Source organism: Odocoileus virginianus, chromosome 23 (assembly GCF_023699985.2).
Source record: "Odocoileus virginianus isolate 20LAN1187 ecotype Illinois chromosome 23, Ovbor_1.2, whole genome shotgun sequence".
Lineage (NCBI taxonomy): Eukaryota > Metazoa > Chordata > Mammalia > Artiodactyla > Cervidae > Odocoileus > Odocoileus virginianus.
Genome location: NC_069696.1, coordinates 2,237,043 through 2,251,021, shown reverse-complemented (window position 1 = coordinate 2,251,021; position 13,979 = coordinate 2,237,043). Strand labels below are relative to the sequence as shown.

The following is a 13,979-nucleotide window of genomic DNA, read 5'->3' as shown; positions in this document are numbered from 1 at the left end:
CGGTCTCTCTGCTTGTCTTCCCTCTGCGTGTCGGCATCTAAACTCCCCTTGTCTTTAAAGATGCCAGTCATTGGATTAGAGCCAATTAGGAATCCAGGAAGCAACATCAATGTTTTCTCAGGCCAGGTTGTCCTTTTTCCTACCTGTGATCTGTTATCTACCTCTCGTGAGTTACAGTAACCCAAACTGCACGCTGCCTTCAGGCATTTTGTATGCATGCTCAGTCATGTCTGACTATTTGCGACCCCATGGACCATAGTCCGACAGGCTCCTCTGTCCATGGGATTTTCCAGGCGAAAATACTGGAGTGTATTGCCATTGCCTTCTCCAGGGGATCTTCCCAATCCAGGGAACCAGCCGTAGTCTTGCTTTAGCAGGTGGATTCTTTACCACTGAGCCACCCAGGAAGCTATATATATATATATATGTGTGTGTGTATACATATATATATATATATATACATATATATATATCACTTTACAGTGTACCTGAAAGTAACACATTGTAAATCAACTATACTCCAATTAAAAAAAGAAAAAAACTAATATGGGTCTAGACAGTATCAATCTGTTTCACTTTAAAAAAGTAGAACATTTTGGCCTCTTACTTCACATTTACTCTGTTCCTAACTGAACCACCAGGGTGGCTTTGCTGGTGGCTCAGTTGGCAAAGAATCTGCCTGCAATGCAGGACACCTGGTTCAATCCCTGGGTTGGGAAGATCCCCTGAAACAGGGCATAACAACCCACTCCAGTATTCTTGCCTGGAGAATCCCCTTGGACAGAGGAGCCTGGCAGGCTTCAGTCCATGGGGGTCGCAAAGAGTCGGACACGACTGAGTGACTAACGCATGCACACCCCCTGACCTGTCCACACATCTTTCCACCAGCCTCATCTCCTGGGAGCTGCTAGCTCCTGCATTTCTGATGGAAGATGCCAGAGGGGATGCTGGAGTTAGAATGGATTTGGGCACATGTGCTTCTAAATTTACCTAGTGCTTAAAGCATCTATCTAAAATTTGAAAGGGCATTTTAAATACATAGTCAGTTTTGTCATCTTCCTTTAAATCACTGGACTCTAATTCTCTCCATTTCTCTTTCATTCTTACATTGTAGTATTGCAGGATATCCACAGTGCTTAACATTCTATAATAGCTGTATAAGTCCCATTTTGGTGTTTCATATCATTTTACTGTTATTTTTACTGTTTTGGTATTTAAACCAAGGATAATGGTTAATCCTGTCTCCAAATCAGGAAAGGAATATGTCAAAGCTGTATATTGTCACCCAGATTATTTAACTTATATGCAGAGTACATCATGCAAAATGCTAGGCTGGATGAAGCACAAGCTGTAATCAAGTTTTCTGGGAAAAATATCAATAACCTCAGCTATGTAGATGACACCACCCTTATGGCAGAAAGTGAAGAAGAACTAAAGAGCCTCTTGATGAAAGTGAAAGAAGAGAGTGAAAAAGTTGGCTTAAAACTCAACATTCAGAAAACTGAGATCATGGCATCTGGTCCCATCACTTCATGATAAATAGATGGGGAAATAATGGAAACAGTGAAAGACTTTATTTTGGGAGGCTTCAAAATCAATGCAGATGAAATTAAAAGATGCAGTATAGCCATGAAAGATGTTTGCTCCTTGGAAGAAAAGCTATGACCAACCTAGACAGCATATTAAAATGCAGAGACATTACTTTGCCAACAAAAGTCCATCTAGTCAAAGCTATGGTTTTTCCAGTAGTCATATATAGATGAGAGAGTTGGACTATAAAGAAAGCTGAGCACCGAAGAATTGATGTTTTTGAACTGTGGTGTTGGAGAAGACTCTTTAGAGTCCCTTGGACTGCAAGGAGATCCAACCAGTCAACTGATTGTTCATCCTGAAACTTCATAGAAAGGACTGATGCTAAAGCTGAAACTCCAATACTTTGGCTACATGATGCAGAGAACTGACTCATTTGAAAAGACCCTGATGCTGGGAAAGATTGAAGGCAGGAGGAGAAGGGGACGACAGAGGATGAGATGGTTGGATGGTATCACCAACTTGATGGACATGAATTTGAGCAAGCTGTGGGAGTTGGTAATAGATGGGGAAGCCTGGCATGCTACAGTCCATGGGGTTGCAGAGTCAGACACGACTGAGTGACTGAACTGAACTGAATGGTTAACAAGGATGTAAACGTGAATATAATTCTATTTATTCTTTTTGCTTCAGAATAAAATACCAGGGAGAAAGTGTAGAGACTTGGTCTTTGTGGAGCAGGTTCAGTGGAACAAAATCAGGTGGCACTGTGCATGTCTGGGATCTATTGCTGGCTTTGCCACCAACAGTGGTGTGATCCTGGGTCAGGTACTTCCTTTCTCTGGGCTTCAGTTTCCCAGTCTGGATCTCCAGGTGTTTTCCAGCTCTGCAGATGTTGTGCAGGGGAAACAAAGCCAAGCGGGATCCTTCTTATGAGGAGTCTTAGCGGCAGAGGATGAGATGGTTGGTGGCATCACCGACTCAATGGACATGAATTTGAGCAAATTCCAGGAGACAGTGAAGGATGGGGAAGCTTGGCGTGCTGCAGTCCATGAGGTCACAAAGAGTTGGACATGACTTAGCAACTGAACTGCAGCAACAATACAGTCTTAGGGTCTCAAAGCACAACTGGCTTTGTGTTACCAAAGGCTGACTCTTCACTCTGTGATCATTCAGACCACCTGCTTCTTTATGACTGGGGGAAGGGGAGGAAAATGGGGGGATTGGATCAAGTGTTATTTGTGGGCACTTTTTGTAATGTTTGGAGGAGGAAGCTTGAAATGGGTATTTTAATGAAACTTTTGAAATTCTTGTGCAGGTCTTGTGCTCCTTTTCCCATTAGTCTGAAGAAGCAGAAACTGACAGCTTCTTTTAACAGTGATGATATGGACATTTAGCGATGCTTCGTAGAAGGAGTTTTGCTTGTACTTACAGACTCGGTGATCTCTGAGCACTGAGATGTTGCAGTGAGGTGAGGAAGCCGAACCTAATGAGCTGCGTCTATTACTTTATTACTTACTCATACTTGGGCTTCTTCCAAAAATAATATGGAGACATATACAACAAAAATTACATTTGCAACAACAGGACCATAAAACCACAGGTGAAAAAGCCATGTAACTAAGAGAGTTGTACAAGAAAGCCAGAGGTGAAGGTCTGTATTTCAGATGAGCACAAACCTTACCTTTGAGATCCCTGAGAGCCGAGGAGAGAAAGAAAATGTAATGAGTCATGTGGCTTTCATCATCTACTAAACGAAGCATTTGATGCCTGGCGTTAATGCCCTGCCTTGATTTCATCTCTCATCTTAGGCTAAACTCTAAGAACAGTTGACTCTTTGATTTTTATGCCCATCAACATTTTTCACATCTTTCATCAGTGTTTTCACAACTGTGGAATTTTTATTTCATAAAACCATCATTTAATTGACCTGCAGATAAAACTGAAGACACATTCATTTGGAACTTTGAAGGCATTTCTATTTTAGCAAAATAAAGGAGAACATAGATTTTTGTTTTTCTTTGGGGATTATGGTAGTTTAACTGGATACAGTGATAGAGCTCAGAGAAAGGGGATAAGCTGTTACTGTGTTCCTGATATTATCTGTCTCAAAGATGAATGGTCTCCTGCAGGTTTTTGATAAGATCTGGATAGTTTATTATCTGAGTGCCAACTATACAGAAAATCCAGCTTTCTTTGTAGAAAAGGTTACCAGATGCATCAGCCATAGACAAATTGTTGGCAAGGTCAGCATTCTGCTGTGCAATTTAAAAAGTTCCCCTTTTGGTCTGACCCTCTGGCTGTCCATTCTGTGTGATAGGGAAGTGGGCTGTGGACCATTTCAAACAGGGATAGATTTCAACATTTAAAGCGAAGACATACCCTATTAGATCACCTATATGTAGAATCTAAGATATGATACAAATGAACTTATCTATGAAACAGAAACAGACTCACCATTTATTCTTCCACCCCCACCCACTTCCTGGTAAACCACAAGTTGGTTTTGTACATCTGTGACTCTATTTCTGTTTGGTAAGCAAGTATTTGTACCATTTTTTAAGATTCCACATATAGGCGATATCATATGATATTCATCTTTCCCTGTCTGACTTCACTCAGTATGACAATCTGGGAGACTGGGGTTGACATATGCACACTTCTATATATGAAAGAGATAGCTGATAAGAACCTCGTGTATAGCGCAGGGAACTCTACTCAATACTCTATAATGGCCTGTATGGGAATAGAGTCTGAAAGAGTGGATAGATGTCTATGTATAACTGATTCATTTTGCTGTATAGCTGAAACTAACACAACCTTGTAAATCAACTACACCCCAATAAAAATAATAATAATAAAAAAGAAACATCATCACAGACAACAAGCTGGTGGTTGCCAAGGGGAAGAAAGAGTAGGGGAGAATAGGATTAGGAATTTGGAACTAGCAGATGTAAACTATTATACATAGGATGGAAAAACAAGGTCTTACTATATAGCATAGGGAACTGTAATCAATATTTTGTGATAAACTATAATGGAAAATAATATGAAAAAGAATGTATATATATATGTACTGAATCACTGCTATAGAGCAGAAATTAATACAACATTGTAAATCAATTATACTTCAATTAAAAAAAGCAAGTGGTGCTGGGAAAACTGGTCAACCACCTGTAAAAGAGTGAAACTAGAACACTTTCTAACACCATACATGAAAATAAACTCAAAATGGATTAAAGATCTAAATGTAAGACCAGAAACTATAAAACTCCTAGAGGAAAACATAGGCAAAGCACTCTCTGACATAAATCACAGCAGGATCCTCTATGCCCCTCCCCCCCGAGTAATGGAAATAAAAGCAAAAATAAACAAATGGAACCTAATTAAACTTAAAAGCTTTTGCACAATGAAGGAAACTATAAGCAAGGTGAAAAGACAGCCTTCAGAATGGGAGAAAATAATAGCAAACAAAGCAACTGGCAAACAATTAATCTAAAAACTATACGAGCAGCTCATGCAGCTCAATACCAGAAAAATAAACAACCCAATCAAAAAATGGGCCAAATAACTAAACAGACATTTCTCCAAAGAAGACATACAGATGGCTAACAAACACATGGAAAAATGCTCAACATCACTCATTATCAGAGAAATGCAAATCAAAACCACAATGAGGTACCATCTCACACCGGTCGGAATGGCTGCTATCCAAAAGCCTACAAACAATAAATGCTGGAGAGGATGTGGAGAAAAGGGAACCCTCTTACACTGTTGGTGGGAATGCAAACTAGTACAGCCACTATGGAGAACAGTGTGAAGACTCCTTAAAAAACTGGAAATAGAACTGCCATACGAACCAGCGACCCCACTGCTGGGCATACACACCTAGGAAACCAGAACTGAAAGAGACACGTGTACCCCAGTGTTCATCGCAGCACTGTTTATAATAGCCAGGACATGGAAGCAACCTAGATGCCCATCAGCAGACGAATGGATAAAAAAGCTGTGGTACATATACACAATGGAATATTACTCAGCCATTAAAAAGAATACATTTGAATCAGTTCTAATGAGGTGGATAAAACTGGAGCCTATTATACAGAGTGAAGTAAGTCAGAAAGAAAAGCACCAAAATAGTATATTAATGCATATATATGGAATTTAGAAATTAGTAACGATGACCCTATATGTGAGACAGCAAAAGAGACACAGATAAAAAGAACAGACTTTTGGACTCTGTGGGAGAAGGCGAGGGTGGGATGATTTGAGAGAATAGCATTGAAACATGTATATTCAGTTCAGTTCAGTTGTCCAGTCGTGTCCAACTCTTTACGACCCCATGAATCGCAGCACGCCAGGCCTCCCTGTCCATCACCAACTCCCAGAGTTTACTCAAACCCATGTCCATCGAGTTGGTGATGCCATCCAACCATCTCATCCTCTGTCGTCCCTGTCTCCTCCTGCCCTCAATCTTTCCCAGCATCAGGGTCTTTTCGATTGAGTCAACTTTTCGCATCAGGTGGCCAAAGTACTGGAGTTTCAGCTTCAGCATCAGTCCTTCCAATGAACATCCAGGACTGATCTCCTTCAGGATGGACTGGTTGGATCTCCTTGCAGTGCAATGGACTCTCAAGAGTCTTCTCCAACACCACAGTTCAAAAGCATCAATTTTTCGGCACTCAGCTTTCTTCACAGTCCAACTCTCACAACCATACATGACCACTGAAAAAACCATAGCCTTGACCAGACAGACCTCTGTTGACAAAGTAATGTCTCTGCTTTTTAATATGCTGTCTAGGTTGGTCATAACTTTCTTTCCAAGGAGTAAGCGTCTTTTAATTTCATGGCTGCAGTCACCAACTACAGTGATTTTGGAACCCAAAAAATTAAAGTCTGACACTGCTTCCACTGTCTCCCCGTCTATTTCCCATGAAGTGATGGGACCAGATGCCATGATCTTAGTTTTCTGAATGTTAAGCTTTAAGCCAACTTTTCCACTCTCCTCTTTCACTTCCATCAAGAAGCTTTTTAGTTCATCTTCACTTATATTACCACGTATGAAATAGATCACCAGTCCAAGTTTGATGCATGAGACAGGGTACTCAAAGCCAGTGCACTGAAACCCTGAGGGACAGGATGGGGAGGGAGGCAGGAGGGGCTTCAGGGTGGGGGACACATGTACACCCACGGCTGTTTCATGTCAATGTATGGCAAAAACCACTACAATATTGTAAAGTAATTAGCCTCCAAATAAAATAAATTAATTTAAAAATAAAAAATAAAAATAAAATGAGACTACTGAAAAGGTAGATAAACGCCCATGAGATGTAGTGTTCCTGGTTAGGTGGTTAGCCTTGAGTAAAAAAGTTAATTCTTAAAGCCCAAGCAGGTAACTATTTCCCAAACTCTCTGAAGCACGAAATTCTGTTTCTCTTAAAATATAAGGATAGGGCTTCCCAGGTGACGCTAGTAGTAAAGAATCAACCTGCCAGTGTAGGAGATGTAAGAGACTTGGGTTCGATCCCTGGGTGGGGAAGATCCCCTGGAGTAGGAAATAGCAACCTGCTCCAGTGTTCTTGCCTGGAAAATTCCATGGACAGAGGAGCCTAGGTCCATAGCGACACAGAGAGTCAGACTTGCCTGGGCGACTGACTGCAAACACATACATAAGGATAGAACTTCAATAGATGAAATATCACGTGTGCTCAAAAACGTGAAGCCACCAATGAATTAATCATTGTAAGAAATGATCAAACTGGATTCATATGTTTGATAGATAGTAAACATTGACTAATACCATAAAGATATGTTAAAATAATAAGACATGATGCATAACATGGACTGGCAGTCTTCAGACAGCTGCTGTTCTGTTTGCTGCTGATTTGCAATCATTAGGGCCAAGGTTTGAGGTCCTGTTTTGCTTCTCCAGGAGCTTCCCTGGTGGATCAGATGGTAAAGAATCTGCTTGCAATGCAGGAGAGCTGGGTTCAATCCCTGGGTTGGGAAGATCCCCTGGAGGAGGGAATGACAACCCACTCCAGTATTCTTGCCTGGGAAATCCCACAGATACAGGAGCCTGGCAGGCTACAGTCGATGGGATCGCAAAGAGTCGGACACAACTGAGTGACTAACACTTTTGCACTTGCTTCTCCAGAGGGCTTTTGGTAGATATGGTGTGAACACAAAGACTGGAGCCAAATAGAGGTCACAGCATCGCTTCTTCCCCGAAGCCCAGCATCAGTTAGACTTGAAGCCCAAAGGAGCATCTTCCTCTTCTGTATCATGGTGAACTGAACCTGCCCTCCCAGGTCCAGGGAGAGAATCTGTGAGCTGTCCCTCCATCTTTTCCACACGCACCCCACCTAGGGGTTTTCTGGAGCCTACGGATGCTGACTCAAGGGAGTCAGCTATTAAGTTTTCAGGAATTTTTTGAGCCAGTTGTAAAGCAGAGCCATTATTTTTTAAAAAATACCATAAGTTTGAAAGTAAGGAAATTATATATTAAAAGGTGATATACACAACTGATCGCTTTCCAATTATATTATCACGTTTCTTTTTTGTTTATGTTTTGGGGATTATTTACATCCGTTCTAACCATATGATGGAAGAACTCCATAATCAGTGGATGGATGGTGTCATGTTGGTAGCTTGAAACTGGTGATGGTGGGGATATTTTCACCATGGAAAGGGGTTAATGTTCCAGATTCACTTTCATTTCTTGAAGAGCCAGTTGATAAGCGTTTACCAGCAGTGCTGTGCTGACTCCTAGACAGCTTATCAGCTCTTATCAGGACACTCTTATCAGCTCTATTCTGTTAAGAGAAAACTGAGGCCAAGGAAATGTAGGTAAGTGGCCCAAGGTCACAGAGCTAGTTAGCTAGGCAGACTGCCTAGTGCCTCCACTCGGATATTTTGCTATATTGTCTCTTTATGTGATGAGATCACATTCCTACTCGAGGGATAACTGTGTTATGTGAGAATCAGGCAGTGGCAGACCATGGTAATGGACTAATGGAGACACCAAAATAATGAAAATACAGAGGCTTCTTCTGTTCCAAGCCTGAGCTCCTCACTTGTCGCTCCTAAGGAGATCATAGCCTTGGGGGAGCAGGTCATCAGGCACAAGCTCTGGGGTAGAGTAAATACAAGGTCCTCTCAAGTGTGGAGCGGAGGCACCTAAGACTCAAGACCCAGGAGGTCTTCCTGGAAGAAGTGACTTATAAGCTGAGCTCTGAAGGACAAGCCAAGCTTAGCTAAGCAAAGATCAAGGAAGGGCTCTGCAGGCCATGGGAACAGTGTGTGCGGAGGTCCAGAGGAGAGAGAGTGCTCTGATTTTTAGGCACTACAAGGAGTCCATGTGGATGGAGTGCAGAGACAGTGGAGGGAATAGGAGGCTGGCCTTGGCAGGACTGTGGCTCACTTTGCCAGGCAAGCCTCAGATGTCGTGTTTCATCCCAGAGTCAAAGCAGAAAGAAGATTTTAAAATGGGGCCTTGATAGAGTCAGCTTCACAATGTACAATTCATCTGATTGCTAGTTGAAACAGACCGAGGGGCTCAGGAGGACTGGTAGAGAAACCTTGGAGCATAGCCATCCAGGCAAGGTGGTGGTCTGTAAGATAAAAACTCGGTTTCTTCGATTTCTTTCCTTAGGGGGCTGACAGTGACAGGGTTGAGAGCAATGTCAGTGGAATGGCTGGGCGGTCAGACAGCAGTGGGCTGGAGATTGATTAGGAGATGCAGAAGGGTTGACAGTGTTTAGAATAATCTTGGCGGGGAGAAGCGGGTGGAGGGCACGTGGGGTTGGAGAAAGGCATGTGCCTTCACCAACCATCCGGAAGTGGCGTTGTTCTTTCCCTTATGTCCTCAGTGTTCAGATGTCACACGTCTGTAACTTGTAGCAGATGAGCATAGTATCCCCCCAGCCACCCTGACCTGGTTTTGGAATGTCCTCTCCTTCCTCTGACAAGATGTTGATTTCCTCAATTCTCCACTTCATTCATTCTTGGCTCTCTGAGGATGGGGTCCATGTCCTACTCCATAATAGATCCCCAAGGTCACAGTGTAACTGAAAGTGAAATCCAGCTGTTCACCGCTCAAAAGCCATTAAAGAGGTCAGATTGGTGGAAATGAAAGTTTGCTTTATTTGGATGCTGGCAATCGGTAGCGAAGGTGGACTCCTGTTCAAGGCTGACGCAACCCCTGGACAGTCAGTGGGCTAGAGCATTTATAGGCTGAAGGAGGGGGCTACATGCAGAATCAGGACGGTCAGCTCTGATGGTCATCTTGAAATCAGTCATTGGTGGTCTGACCAGCATCATTCTGATTGTTTTAGGTACAGTCATCTCCAGTTCTCATTTCCTTGAGGCCAATTCTTAGAATTATGGCAGCTTATGTCATGTCTTTTTCATACTGTCCATTCAACAACAGAATGGTAAAGACTAGAGATCTCTTCAAGAAAATTATAGACACCAAGGGAACATTTCATGCAAAGATGGGCTCAATAAAGGACAGAAATGGTATGGACCTAACAGAAGCAGAAAATATTAAGAAGAGGTGGCAAGAATACACAGAAGAACTGTACAAAACAGATTTTCATGACCCAGATAATCATGATGGTGTGATCACTCACACTCACCTAGAGCCAGACATCCTGGAATCTGAAGTCAAGTGGGCCTTAGGAAGCATCACTGTGAACACAGCTAGTGGATGTGATGGAATTCCAGTTGAGCTATTTCAAATCCTGAAAGACAATGCTGTGAAAGTGCTGCACTCAATATGCCAGCAAATTTGGAAAAGTCAGCAGTGGCCACAGGACTGGAAAAGGTCAGTTTTCATTCCAATCCCTAAGAAAGGCAATGCCAAAGAATGCTCAAACTACTGCACAATTGCACTCATCTCACACTCTAGTAAAGTAATGCTCAAAATTCTCCAAGCCTGGCTTCAGCAATACATAAACCCTGAACTTCCAGATGTTCAACTGGTTTTAGAAAAGGCAGAGGAACCAGAGATCAAATTGCCAATATCCGTTGGATCATCGAAAAAGCAAGAGAGTTCCAGAAAAACATCTACTTCTGCTTTATTGACTACACCAAAGCCTTTCACTGTGTGGATCACAATAAACTGTGGAAAATTCTGAAAGAGATGAGAATACCAGACCACCTGACCTGCCTCTTGAGAAACGTGTATGCAGGTCAGGAAGCAACTGTTAGAACTGGACATGGAACAACAGACTGGTTCCACATAGGAAAAGGAGAACATCAAGACTGTATATTGTCACGCTGCTTATTTAACTTATATGCAGAGTACATCATGAGAAATGCTGGGCTGGATGAAGCACAAGCTGGAATCAAGATTGCCAGGAAAAATATCAATAATCTCAGATATGCAGATGACACCACTCTTATGGCAGAAAGTGAAGAAGAACTAAAGAGCCTCTTGATGAAAGTGAAAGAGGAGAGTGAAAAAGTTGGCTTAAAACTCAACACTCAGAAAACTAAGATCACGGCATCCAGTTCCACCACTTCATAGCAAATAGATGGGGAAACAGTGGAAACAATGGCTGATTTTATTTTCTTGGGCTCCAAAATCACTGTAGATGGTGACTGTAGCCATGAAATTAAAAGACGCTTACTCCTTGGAAGGAAATTTATGACCAACCTAGACAGCATATTAAAAAGCAGAGACATTACTTTGTCAACAGAGGTCTGTCTAGTCAAGGCTATGGTTTTTCCAGTAGTCATGTATGGATGTGAGAGTTGGACTATAAAGAAAGCTGAGCGCCGAAGAATTGATGCTTTTGAACTGTGGTGTTGGAGAAGACTCTTGAGAGTCCCTTGGACTGCAAGAAGATCCAACCAGTCCATCCTAAAGGAGATCAGTCCTGGGTGTTCATTGGAAGGACTGATATTGAAGCTGAAACTCCAATACGTTGGCCACCTGATTCGAAGAGCTGACTCATTGGAAAAGACCCTGATGCTGGGAAAGGTTGAGGGCAAGAGGAGAAGAGGATGACAGAGGATGAGATGGTTGGATGGCATCAATGGACATGAGTTTGGGTAAATTCCAGGAGTTGGTGATGGACAGGGAGGCCTGGCGTGCTGCGATTCATGGGGTTGCAAATCGTCAGATACGACTGAGCGACTGAACTGAGCTGAACTGATGTTATGGCTAGTTTGGTCATCATGTAGCTAACTTCTTCCACCTAGTGGGGGCTTCAGTCTCTATAAGACAGCTCACAGGATATGGCTCAGAATGTTATCTATAGCCCTTGAGAAGGAACTAGAGCTCCCTGACTATGCTTAATGTTTAAAGTGAAAGTGTTAGTCTCTCCATCATGTCTGATTCTTTGTGACACCAAGGACTGTAGCCCACCAGGCTCCTCTGTCCATGGGATTTCCCAGGCAAGAACACTGGAGTGAGTAGCCATTCCCTTCTCCAGGGGATCTTCCCGACCCAGGGATCGGACTCACGTCTCCTGTGCCGCAGGCAGATTCTTCACCATCTGAGCCGCCAGGGCAGCTCATGCTTAATGACTAAACTATTATCGTTTGGTCTCTTTTGACTGTTTTCCTTTGTTTCTGCATGTTCGCATTTCTCTGAGTAAATTTATCCTTTGACTAAAGTTTTTCCACAGACAAAAGGCAGGCAGAGGACAGGGTGGAACAAGGACTATAGGATTCTGCTCTGTTTCTATAGCAGACATTGACTCTGTGGAAAGCTAGATTAACCGAATCGTTCAGTCAGGCTTGGGTGACAATAACTTCTAGACTTAAAGTTCCTAGAGGATGCTTTCAAACTGAGAGGCATTTGTTAACTCAAATGAATCTAATTTGAGAAGGTGAGGAGAAGAGCTCTTGGGAGATCAGTTGATGATTTTTCTCATCCACTCTTGCCCACTCAGTCTGGTCTCTCCACTTTTCTCAGAGCTAGACATTAGGGTGAGAAGGGGACGTTTCTATCCACCTCTTTCTTTAAGCCCTTATTTCAAAATGGAGGAATTCAGAGGGCAACTCATTTCTTGTCCTTCTTCCATTCCTGACTGTCTTCATTTCTGAAGTGCTGTTCACCAGACCCCGAAACTACAACTTCAGCATGGTCCTCAGCAGCCTCATGTCTTTCTACATCATGAGCAGTATCTCTGTGTGGGTTCTTGCCATTCTGAGCTGCTTCTTCATCTGGACAATTCTTAGTTGTCCTTCAAGACTCCTCCAATGTCCCTTCCTTCATGGAAGCTTTTTGACTCGCCTAAGCAGACTTAGCTCCTTCTCGTATTTCTGCAGTAGCCCTTATGACTTTGACGGGTAATTTATCTGTTTACAAGCCTGTCTCTTCTTATAAATCATGAGCTATCTTTTTGTTTTTTTGCTACACAGCATGTGTGATCTTAGTTATCCCACCAGGGATTGAACCTGCACCCCCTGCATAGGGAATGCAGAGTCTTAACCACTGGACAGCCAGGGAAGTCCCTCAAGAACTATCTCTCCATAGACTCTCCACAATGCCCATTCTATGAAAGATGTTAAATGATATCTTTCGATGAATAAATGAATCCATGAATGAGGACCCACTTTCCTGATGCATCCTGAAAAATGTTTCTGTTTTAAGAAGACATACTGCTTGCCTGCTTCTCAACTAAAGCAGCTTGATTAGCTCCTTGCTCAATTTAGTGATGCTCCGCTGAAACCCAACTGTCTTTCTCGAATTCTAGACTATCCCTGTCTGTCATATAAGTTTGAATACCTCTCTGGAGGGCACACGTGAATGCTCTTTCAACACGAAACTGCTTTTGTTACACTCTCCTATAATTAGATTCTCTATAGAACGGGACTTGCTAAATTGGGAAGAGTTAGAGCTTGTGTGGGGGCAGGAAATCAGATTGACGGAGCATATTCAGCTCTCAAACTTTCAATCACTCGTGAGATCTGCTGCAGACACAGCAGATGGCGGAATATTCTAAAAAGGCTGGTAGAAAGAATCCACAGAAGGCTCTGGACCCCAGGCAAAAACACGACCACACGTGACTTGCCGTGGCCAGGCATAGACGAGAAAAGACATTCATTCATTCCACTGAGATGTATTTACTCTGTGGCTGTTCTAAATGCTGAGGATCCTGCAGTGAATGGTACAGGCAAAAAAAAAAAAAAATTCTCTGCCATCAGACAGCTTCTATTTTAGTGGGATGACATGGACAGTTAGCAGCAAATAACTAAAATATATAGACAGTCTATAAAGAACAGTAAGAAGGCATACGTGCTCAGTTGCTTCCGTCGTGTCTGACTCTTTGTGACCCCATGGACTCTAGCCCTCCAGGATCCTCTGTCCATGGGATTCTCCAGGTGAGAACACTGGAGTGGGTTGCCATGCCCTCCTCCAGGGGATCTTCCTGACCCAGGGATCAAACCCACGTCTCTTTCATCTCCTGCATTGACAGGTGGGTTCTTTACCG

At 42.7% G+C, this 13,979-nt stretch overlaps 1 protein-coding gene across 1 annotated transcript in view; it reads left to right on the top strand.

The window, feature by feature from the left end:
* Positions 1–8,173, top strand: part of KCNA1 (potassium voltage-gated channel subfamily A member 1) — a 34,535-nt gene extending 26,362 nt beyond the window's left edge. Inside the window, exon 3 of the transcript XR_011482877.1 lies at positions 7,688–8,173. The gene's annotated coding sequence lies outside the window, so the exon portion shown is untranslated. The remainder of the gene's footprint in view (positions 1–7,687) is intronic.
* The last annotated feature ends 5,806 nt before the right edge of the window (positions 8,174–13,979 follow it).